The sequence below is a fragment of the Macrobrachium nipponense genome, chromosome 15, assembly GCF_015104395.2.
Source record: "Macrobrachium nipponense isolate FS-2020 chromosome 15, ASM1510439v2, whole genome shotgun sequence".
NCBI classification, from domain to species: domain Eukaryota; kingdom Metazoa; phylum Arthropoda; class Malacostraca; order Decapoda; family Palaemonidae; genus Macrobrachium; species Macrobrachium nipponense.
Window position 1 is genome coordinate 18,211,876 of NC_087208.1, and position 11,271 is coordinate 18,223,146.

At 41.6% G+C, this 11,271-nt stretch overlaps 1 protein-coding gene across 1 annotated transcript in view; it reads right to left on the reverse strand.

The window, feature by feature from the left end:
• Positions 1 to 7,578, reverse strand: part of LOC135227009 (transport and Golgi organization 2 homolog) — a gene marked incomplete in the record, with an annotated part of 84,764 nt that extends 77,186 nt beyond the window's left edge. Inside the window, 1 exon segment of the mRNA XM_064266766.1 lies at positions 7,364 to 7,578.
• Positions 7,579 to 11,271: the final 3,693 nt, after the last annotated feature.

Sequence of the window (11,271 nt, forward strand, 5' to 3'; positions counted from 1 at the left end):
GTTTTCTGGACATGCAAGTTCAGGGCGCTCACATCCAAAACCGGCCTCCAGCCCCCTGATGACTTGGGAACTACAAAAAGGCGATTGTAAAGCCTGGAGGAAAATCCCTTCTATCTGTTTCTATCGCTTCTTTGAGAACAAGCGCTTCCACTTCTGCGGCTAGCGCCAGAAATTGTCTGAGCCCGGAGAGTATGCCTGGAATGGAATTGGCACAGGTGAGAGCGAGGGAGGTGAAAACGAGAGGAATACGATAGCCGAACTTGAGTACTTGCACTACCCATGCTTCTGCCTCCTCTGTTTTCCCCATTCCTCCCAAAACAGAGCCAGCCTGGCTCCCACTGGTGCATGAAGAACCGAGCTTTCATTTTGGAAGGTTTGTGTTAACCTTGGCCGAGGCCTTAGACTGAGGGTCGCAAATTCGATTTCGGCCGAAAGAAGCGCTTGGGTTTTCTCCCTCGAAAAGGCGCTTGGGCCAGAGGAGAAACCGAAGGAACAGTCTCCACAGGAGCTTTAGGTCTCTTAGTAGACTGTGCCAGTAAATCCGAAGTAGATTTCTTATCTAGCGCAGACGAAATTGACAACACTACATCGTCTGGAAAGAGGTTGATCTTTCACAAAAGGAGCAAACAAGAGAGCAGACTTCTGTTGGGACGTAACCCTTTTAGAAGCAAAGGAGCACCAAAGTTGCCTTTTCTTAAGGGTACCAAAGGCGATTGAGCGAAGCTAACTCATCCCATCCATCCCTAATGGATTTGTCCGCACAGGACAGAACACCAATCCAATCCTCCGCTAACTCCTGGAAAGAGAAGGACAGTCTTCGATCTTGGCCGCTAAAGCGCCAATAGTCCAATCAAGGAAGCTAAAGACTTCCAAAAAGTTTAAATTGATTCTTTACAACGTGTCCAACTCAGGCGCTGTAAAGAAAACTTTCGCTGCGTCGAAGCAGATCTTCTAGAGGAGTCGATTAAACTGGAGAAGTCTCCCTGGGAGGAGGCAGAAACTCCCAGAGAAGGAGCTTCCCCAGTTACATAAAACCTATACCTCTTACGAAGCAAACTTAGAGGGAGGGTAAGCAAAAAGAGCCTTCCCTAAGTCCTCTTTTCATAGACATCCATTTCTCCGTCTCTTTCAACGAATGTCTAACCGCTTTAGATAGAACCAAGTTTTGGGAGGAGAGGGTCTGAAGTTTTCCTCCTCATCAAAAAAGTCGAAGTTGGGGAGCGCGGAGCCGCTTTCTCAAAATAATCTGGATAAGATACCAGAAGAAATCTAAGGAGAACGTGAATAAACACGAGAGGTGATGTGAATCCTCCTCCTCTACTTCTTCTTCATTCTCCGATACCGCCGAAGAAGTGACGGAACTACAACCGGATCTGAAGGTTTCGAACCACCCTTGGACTCATCATCCAGTTGGTTAAACATCTCTAACGCTTCGCGCAAAGGCGCCAGAGACGAATCAAAAACAGTTAACGTAGGCTTGGAAGAGCCTAAATGTTCAGCAGGAGGCGGAAAAACTACTTGCGCCTCGCTCGGAGCCGCCGAAATTCGAGGCGAAAAACGGCGCATCAGGCGTTAACAGACTGAAAAAGCGCCTAAAGAAACACCCTTAGAACTGCTAGCTACAGCGCTAAAACCACAATCTCTACTAGTAGATGGCGCCGAAAAAGGCACAGATTGAGGCGACGAACGAGCGCTAACGGCCGCGGCGCAACCCTACTCTCAGGCTCCTTCTACCGCTTGACTGGAGGAGCGAAGAATCGGCGCCTGAACGCCTCTTTAAGGGACGCGAAACGGGCGAATCTCGCCAAGAGCGCCGCGCGACCGGAGACGAATCGCTTGAATCATTCGAAAGGCGTCTGACCGCAACACCTTTCCAACGCTTAACCGAGCCCTGTTGAGGCGCAACAGGCTCAACAAGAGAGGCGCCTGTCTGTGGGCAAATCCCGATCGACTCCCTTGGACTTCCGGTATGTCTTCTCCCCGTGCGGGGGGAGCTGGACAGTGACCTTTGTCTAGGAGAAAGTGTCGGACAGACAGACGCACCCTCAACTACACTCTTACCTGAGGTCGCTTTCTCCAAAAAAAAAAAAACGTCTTAACTGAATTACCAAGTTGCAAAACCGTATTCGCTAGTACCGAAAATTTCTGATCTAACCTCGATTCCAGACTGGCAATGGTGTCGGAAGAAACTACACGGGAAGCCGAGAAGTGGGATTAGTAGGAGGAATAGGAGGTGTAGTTAAAGGAGACATAACAATTTGAGGAGAAACAGAAGGAACAGATGCATCGCAAGACGAAGCAGAGCTAAGTCTACTTTCCCTAAGCGCTGGCTTTTCTAATTCTGTCTTTAGCTAATTTCTCCGAGTATGAACTAAAAAACTTCCATTGAGAATCAGTCCAATCACTACACTCGTTACATGTTCGATCTGCTGAACAAACCTGTCCCCTACACTTAACACATTTAGTGTGAGAATCATATTCTAACTTGGATAATCTAGTTTTACATCCTGAGATGCAAAACCTAACTCCCGACGGACTAGAATCCGACATGGCAACGCCTAAATAAAAAGCAAAATAATAACAACAACGCCAAAAAAGAGTACTTCACCAATTCCGAAGATCATTCCACCCCAGAAAAAAAAATGCGAAGCAAAGTCATCCAACCGCACCGACCGACCGATGTTCACCACGGACGCCGGCAGGAAAAGAATTGGATTCACCTGGGCAGTTGTACCTGGTTCTCCCGCGAGTGGAGGGAGATGACGTCATCACCACCAGTTGTTGGCGACGCCGACGCGCTAAATTTGAATTAGTATCCTGCCGCTCGTGGAAATCACGGCTCTATAAATTGTTCGGTAAGACACTACAATAAAAACAGCTATATATATATCTGACAGGTAAGTTTCATGAACAAAATAATGGGTACAAATGAAAGCTTTACAGTACTCACTTCTTTGATAAATGGGAGAGTTGCACCTTTTATCAGATCCTCTACTATAGGATGCTTCATTGTGAAACCCCTCTGGATCAAGGCCTATTCCAGCACAAAATCAGCATGACTGTTGCCTTACAGAGTAAGGAAAGTAAGGGAGATAGGCTAGAACTAAGCCCGTCAATTACCCATTAAACCTTCAGTCTTATGCTTTCCAAGTACATTGGGAAAGATACTTTTCCATCCAAGAGGAGCCTGGATGACTACAAAACCTATTCAGCAGCTACCACAGATCCTCAGGAGGTTACTAAGGACTTGTGGGCAATGTCCCCAAGATAAAATACTTGTGGTCGATGTCTCAAAGACAAAATAAGGTATAAGGTTTCCTGGCAATGCCAGGCTGTACTCTCATTACCTAAACCACCAGGAACAAAGTCATCTCTAGAGGGGGAAGGTCAACTGTAAAACAAGTACAGAGGAAGCCAAGACTATTGATCTATTACACACAAAGTAACACTACTTTCAGGAAAAACCAAGCTGGAAAAGTTGACGTCTCTCCAAGAGGAGGTTGTTTGTCAGTCCACTGATGAGAAGTCAACCTGAAGGGGAGCAGTCCCAGTGCCATCCAGGATGATGAGCTTTTGCTGGCATGTCAAAGGCAAATATGGCTTACTCCATCTACTGGACAGCAGAGACATTTTGATCTGCGGATCAAACCATTTCCCTGTCTCAGAATGACAAATGGAGTGGAGAACATGGCAGTTGAAATGATGGTCTCACATCTGGAGACAACCCAAAAGGATTCTCTCAAAAATGCTTTCCCAACTTAGACTGAAAGAACAGAACCCTTAGTCTAGGTTATGTGGTCTAGAAACATTGGAAATGACAGAATGCCTGGGATACCAAGAGATGGCCACATTATGTTTATAGCCATGGACAAATTAAAAAATGTCTCATGGGAAATTTACAGACAAGGTGCTTTCGTTGTTTGGTTGTGCACTATGAAAAGACTGTCTGGAATATTATCACTACATTAAAAAACAATGATACATACAGAGGTACTACTAACTTTCTTGAAGTTCAGGGAGCCCTTCAGTGAAAGTATGCCTGTCCCTCTGAAGGTCATATCTATAGGCTTCAAGTAAATAAGTGGGAAATCAATCATGCAGTAAATGTGCCTAGTTATGTACCAGAGACTTCCATGAACAAGTGTAACATTAAGGTTTTCTAAAAGATTACACCAAAAATTCTGTGATTCATTTTCATAACATACTTCACAGATTTTAATTAGAAGCCAACAAGCTTACCCCTTCCCAAGCAGTCTACTCTCCAGTTGCTATAAAACCAAAGTCTTACACCTTCAAAGCTTATAGTATACCACAGATATCTTAGGTTAATAGTGGGGGTGGAGGGAGAGCTCCTAAGTCTGGTATTGTAGCCTTAGAGTACTACTGATATCATTTTTGGTCTAAGTCAGTGGTTCTCAAACTTCATGAGTGACCCTATTTGAAACATTTCAACCCTTCGTGACCCAAAATAAAGTAAAGAGAAAGAAAATGTATACGTACTGATATAGCATACATTTTATTCTGGAAAAAATAAATAATGTGTACAGCTTTTCATTCACAAAACTAAACTAGTGGGATCCATGGCACAGCTTTTCCTGGTATTTCTACAGAAGCAGTCCGCATGGACTGCAAGGAACGTAACCGCAGATACGACATCCACTCGGGATTGGGGGTCATCCAATGTATTTTGCCGTGTTTAGTACAGGCCCCTGGGGGATTAATTACAGTCGTCCGAATAAATATTACTTAAAATTCTTGTTCATTAGGTAAAACTGCAAAGAAAAAACGCAACTGCCATAGTCTAGGCCGCCGCGGATAAGTACCCTAGATCTACCCTTTTCCCTTTCACAACACTAAACTAACAGGATTCATGGCACTATTTTTCATTCACAAAACTAAACTGATAGAATCCATGGCACTGCTTTTCATTCACAAAACTAATTTTTCTGTGTCCCTCCAACCCATCAAAATTGATCTCATGACCCAACCCATAGTTTGAGAACAACTGGTCTAGATAAAGGGAAGGGGCTCAACAGGTAAGTGAAAGCTCCTTAGTCAGGAGGGATGCAGCATCTGGAGAAGGGTTAACTTGGGAGGGCTAGGTTAGAACGCATCCATGTGATTACCCCTGCTCTTTGGAATGTATTTTCATCCTTAAGTTCTTGTTTACCAGAACAGCCTTGTGATTTTTCAATTATTTCCACACATATATATACTACTACTTCTTTTTTTTTTTTAGCTATTGTACCTACTTTTCTGACCTCAAGTTTCCAGTGGTTCCCTGCCAGTTTAATCTTTAACATTTGGGTAATGGAATATATATCTGTTGCAAAGGTCAAGTGCTAGGACCTATGAGGTCATTCAATGCTGAAGGGGAAATTTAAGTATAAAAAGTTCTAAAGATGTAACTGGAGGGAACCATCACAAAGAACCTTAGTAGCCTAATGCCTAAAGTGCACCATGTAACTAGTTTGGCCAACAATAACTGAAAGTGACCTACCCACACAGCTACCTTTTCAGTACATATATTTATAGGTTAAGCAGCGAGGCAACAAGGTTTACATGTGCATTGAGAAATTGAAATATAGGTAGGTACTACTAGCTACTAGTAATGCACTAGGCTCCTGTCATACTCTTCCCCTACCAGTTCAAACATAGGTTTATGCAATGCAGACAAACTATAGTAGTAGTAGGGTAAAAACCCCATGGTACAGGGGTGGACCTTGTACGATCAGCGTGAACAACCCCAAAAAAAGTACATTACCTATAACGAATCCTGACATCGGAGATGGGCATCAGTCGCGACTTGTTATTGATGAGAAACGGAGCTAAAGACCTCTACTCCGGTGTCAGGACGCGTTATAATGTACTTTTCTTGGGGTTGTACACATTGATCGTACATGGTCCACCCCTGTACCATGCGGTTTTTTACCCTATCACAAGTTGTCGGTTTTCAGGGTGAATAGTAATTAGCCTAAACTACCAAAATTAAAGAGCTTTAGCCTGTGCCTGAAGGAGATGATTAAATAGGCCTAGGTAGGATAAACAAGGCGATAACGGCCATCTCAAACTGAAACACTGTCCGTATACCTAGCCTAGGTACTAGGTAGTAGGTAGGTAGTCTAGCTAGGTACCTATAAACCGGCCTAGTCCTACCTAGGAATAACCACCTACGTAGGTTTTATCAAGTGCGATTGACCCCGAATTAGGATACCTAGTACTATAGGTACTACCTAGTGGTAGTGCCAAGGTACGTACATGGGACAGGTAGACGGTAAATAGCCTATAGCTAGTACTACAGTTAGGTAGGTTTAGAGGAAGTGTTAAGGCGCTGTCACACTAGCGAAATTTCCGTTGACTTTTGATTTTGACGTCGACTTTTCATGTTTTGACGACGACTTTCTGGTGTCGTCGTCACGAATTTTGAAAACGGTACCGATCGAATTCAACCCATCGCTACCGTCGACTTTATTGTTTGTGTATATCTCGGAGAGCGCGCATTTCAAGTCATCAGATGCAAGATGGAGTTCTTGGTACAGTGGACAAGATTGCCAGAACAGTTTTGGTCGAAGATATGGGGGAGAGATTATGCTTATGGGACCATAAGCATCTTAGTTTTATGAAAAAGGGTCTTAAATGAAAAAATTACCAAGAGATCACCATGCGACTCAGGGAAAACTTTCCTGAACTTGCTGATCTTTATACAGATAATCATGCTATATCGTGAATATCAGATTGTTATAGCTATAGCCTAGGTCTGCTGTCATTGTTTTTTTTTTTTTCGTCTTTTTTTTTTGCATTTGGAAATCATATAAACAAAAATCTTTAAAACTTTTGCAGTGTTTCTCTTGCTTAATTTATAATACAGTCTGACTGTGGTTGTGTAAAAATGTTACGAATAGCCTATCTAGGCCAGCCTACCTTATTTTTTTTAAACAAAAACTTATCACATCTTTTTAACCAGGACCGAACCCAAAGACTTTTTTTTTTTTGTTTTTTTAAATTCTACGCAACATCATTAAACACTTGCAAGCACGACCCACTAATTGCTTTCTGTTATAAAGCATAGTTGTTTTATCATTCCGGGAACTCACAGGTCAGATGGCTTGTTTACGTTTTGACGACGACAACCACGGTATGAAGAAGAACGTGTGTGACAACCAGAGTATGGAATGACGTCGACTTCTTTGGAAAGTCGATGACTAACTCAGAAAAAGTCGACGGAAATTTCGCTAGTGTGACAACGCCTTTACACTACTCCTACCTAGCTACCTAGGTATAAGCTAGATTGTCATCAATTTTGAGAAAACAATGACCAATATCACCCCATTTCCAAATTCAACCCGGGTTAGCAAAAACTTACGCAGATCAAGCGAACTAGATATTAGGTATAAACACCGTGGGCACTAACTCCTAGCTATAGGTAGACGTAGACTACTAGGTACAACTTAAGGCTTGTTTACAACTCCAGTACTCCACGAGCGTCTTAATCCGATTACAACCTTCAAGAATATGACCTAAAATAAGGGACGACATCTAGGAGATAAAATATCATCACGTCTTTCGATATATCGTTATCAAGGTTAGGATACAGAATTAATTACGTCAAGTGACGTAAACCTTGTCGCAGGGTCGCAGTCTCGCAAGCCTCGCAACAACACGCAAGATTATGCAATAATATTTGAAGGCTCCATTTTCTTTGAAATTCAAAAACAAGAAAGAAAATGTTCGGGGTGACTTGTTCATTTTTTTTCTTGCCGCTGATTATTGAATGTTACAAAAGGTTTCGCATTAATTTTTTTTTATTTCGATGCTGGCATCGCTGAAAGGTGGATTGCATCCTTGTTTACTTTAGGAGGCCTCTTTTCTGTCCCCATTTAGTCCATCTTCAGAACCCCCCCCCCATTTTTTGTGTTAGTTTATAGCCGTGTCTCACTTGGCTATTTACCGAAACGACCAAAAAGACCGAAACGGCCCACGAAACAACCGAAACGACCCTAGATATGTTTTTTTTTTTTTATAATTGTAAACTTGTTCAATTATTGTGTATATTTGTTTTAAACAGTAATTAAACATGAAATCGGCTGACATTTGTTTTATAGTGTATGTATTGTGGCCGCTAGTTTTAGCTGCTACGTAGGCTACGTAGAGTATCTTGATTGGCTTCCTAAATAACCATTATATTGTTATTATTGTTATTAAAGTGGATCAATGGTATTTTTTGGCTTCCTCGTGCTTTCCTGTTAATAGCTATATTGGCTATCATGCTTCAGCCCATTTTCAAAACTATTACACTGGCCTGCATTTCAAAACTTTTATTTAGGACCCTTTTTGCATGCTGAATTAAAAAACACAGTTAATTTTCCTGAGTCAGATCTGGTTTCTGAGATATAGTCTATTTCTATTCCAGAATATTTTCCCAAAATATCGTAATTGTCCAAGCGTTTATGGACTTTGTTTTTGCAAAACCGGGTCGTGGGTAATCTTTAATAATTATTCTTATTTTAATAATTATTTTTATTTCTCTTTTCAGGTCTAGATATGTATGAAAATGGATCGGAAGTGTAAAAACCATCCTAACAGATTCTGTTACATCTGCGAACATGTGGTTCTTCCAGACTGTCAAGCAAAAATCACGGATTTTGTGAAGAAGGCATATTAGGCTTACTTTGGAGTCAAACTAGGGGACCGAAATAAGCCATTCGCTCCCCATATCTGCTGCAACACGTGAAGAGAACTTACGGGATTGGAGGAACAAGAAAAGGAAGAGTATGCCATTTGGTGTCCCAATGGTGTGGAGGGAAGGGAAAGAACACGTTACCGACTGCTACTTTTGCATGACAAATCTAAAAGGCATCAATCGCAAGAGCAAACACCATGTTCAATACCCCGATGTTCCTTCTGCTATAAAGCCAGTCACTCAAGGCCCTGATCTTCCTGTTCCTGAGCCAAATGTCACCATGGAATCTAGTTCTGATTCTGAATCTAGTTACATGACTGATACAGCTGAGTGTAGTGCATACAGGCCAGAAGAGGACGACCAACCGGTGCCTTTGACCCAAACTGAACCCAATGACCTGACACGAGACCTGAACCTTGCCAAGGAGACTGCCCAGCTCAAGGTATATATGTAGTTTGTTCCGCTTTTGCGAGAGACTGGTTGTCTCTTCTTACGACTGTCATTCGTAAGCATTCTGGTTCCTTCTTTCTCCTATGTGATATCTTAGTAGAGGGGTTCTTCTTAAAATAAAGGAGATGATTCAAACGGATAAGTTGATATCAGTAGAACAACTTTATTTCTGAACTCCATATAACAAGAGAGACAGTTCGGTCGTGAGACCGTTTCGTGTTATCGCTAGAAATGAACTGAAGTATTAGAACATCACGTTGATAGCGAAACATTAGCTATCTCAGCGATTCACATAAAAAACATACGTAGTCCGCCGGCTCGGAAGTTACAAGTTTCCGGCGCAGGTTAACTTGTCAACCGCTTCCCATGGAAGGTGTTATGAATAATTGACAGAAATGCAAAACGATGATGTTTTCAAACAAACTTAAACCAGGCTACTGCAGGCATCGCATAGCGTGATCTAGATTTGCCTTGGTCACGTAGGACCCTCCTAATTCGCCAATGACCCCACAGGTCATGGATTCTATTTACAGATATATATAATTATCTGTTCAAATAATGTTATTTATTACATTAGGCTCGGTCAGCTACCATTCAAGCCTTGAATAACAAAAGTTACTTTAAACATGGTTTCTTAGGAGTGTGTTCGTAACATATATTCAGATATAATCATAACAAGCGATTAAATGCATAAAAAGGTTCTGTTACATACCCTTTTTGGACATATTCATAAACAAAGATAAATGCATGGAAAAATATATATCCATGTTTGATAATAATGATTATTGGATACCAAAAAAAACCAAAATAGGTTTAAAATCAAAAGGTTAAGATCAGGTTAAATACATGATGAATTATTGGTAATAGGTAACCTGATTAAGAATAGCGGTTACTGGTAGATTATGGTAATAGGTAACCTGATTAAGAATAGCGGTTACTGATAGATTACAAACATGATCATGGATAATTCTTAAATATAATTGTACAATGGTATAATAGTATAAGTGTGCACAGATTAATATATATAGGGCTGGTATATTTTATTAGGTGCCCGAAAAATACTTTTAGGAGTATATTAATATATATATATGTATATATATTGGGCTACAATATTTTATTAGGTGCCCGAGAGATACTTTAACTGTTCAAATGCAAAGGCTGTGAGTCTTCTGTCTACATTTTGCCAGCGTACAGACCGCTTTTCACACACATTGAGCGCAACAGGTACGTCATCTGGATGCGGCAACACGTTTCCTTGAAGATCCTTCTGTGTACGCCTCAGCCTACGCCAAGCAAAGATGTTAACGGCGATAACCATTATTGCCGTCACGCTAAACACGGCCAGCAGCACGTAGTAACGAAGATTTTCTCCACCTGCATAAGTCAGTGACGCGTGGTTCATCTCAGCCAGTTGCGTCAAACGATGAGCCACCCGCGGGTTGTATGGGAGAGGTAGTGATGGGATAATTGTAGTCGCCCAGGTATAGTTCGCAAAATACGTCTTCTCACGTATTATCGTGTTGACCCCTCTGACGGTGTAGTTTGTAGATGTCCCCGTACAGCCATCAGCTGCTACAAAGACTTGGGAATGGGCGGTGGTCCCGTCCGGCCACTCGACTTGAAAACCGTCTTTGTCGTATCGGATCCAGGAACCATTATTCATTCTGTAATTGAACTTATTACTGTAAAAGGGATAAAGTTTCTTCAGACAACCTTTGCGTGTATGAGAGAGAGAGCCGTTTAGCACTATGCCTAACTCACATGAATCCATTGATATAGGATAGAATTCAAAAGAGTCAGCTGTACAAACTTTATTATTCATGGCTTCTGAACAGTGAGTGAGTTTATCTAAGTCTTTAATGACTATAAATGATTTCCTATCAGGAGAAATCAGAACATGTCCCGTCAAATTGGATATTACTGGACTTGAGTTATTCGTCATGAAAGTTGGAAACGGTGCTATTTTGTATGATTGCCAAGCATCGGAAGAATCAAAAGGAATAGTGATCATAATCCTATAATTTTCAACGCTGACTGATATTAGGCTATAATAAAACTCTACTTTATGTGCGTCTAATAAAGGAATATAACCTAGTTTCTCCCGTCCGTTCTCTAAAGTTAAAGTCAGATCCTTAATAGGC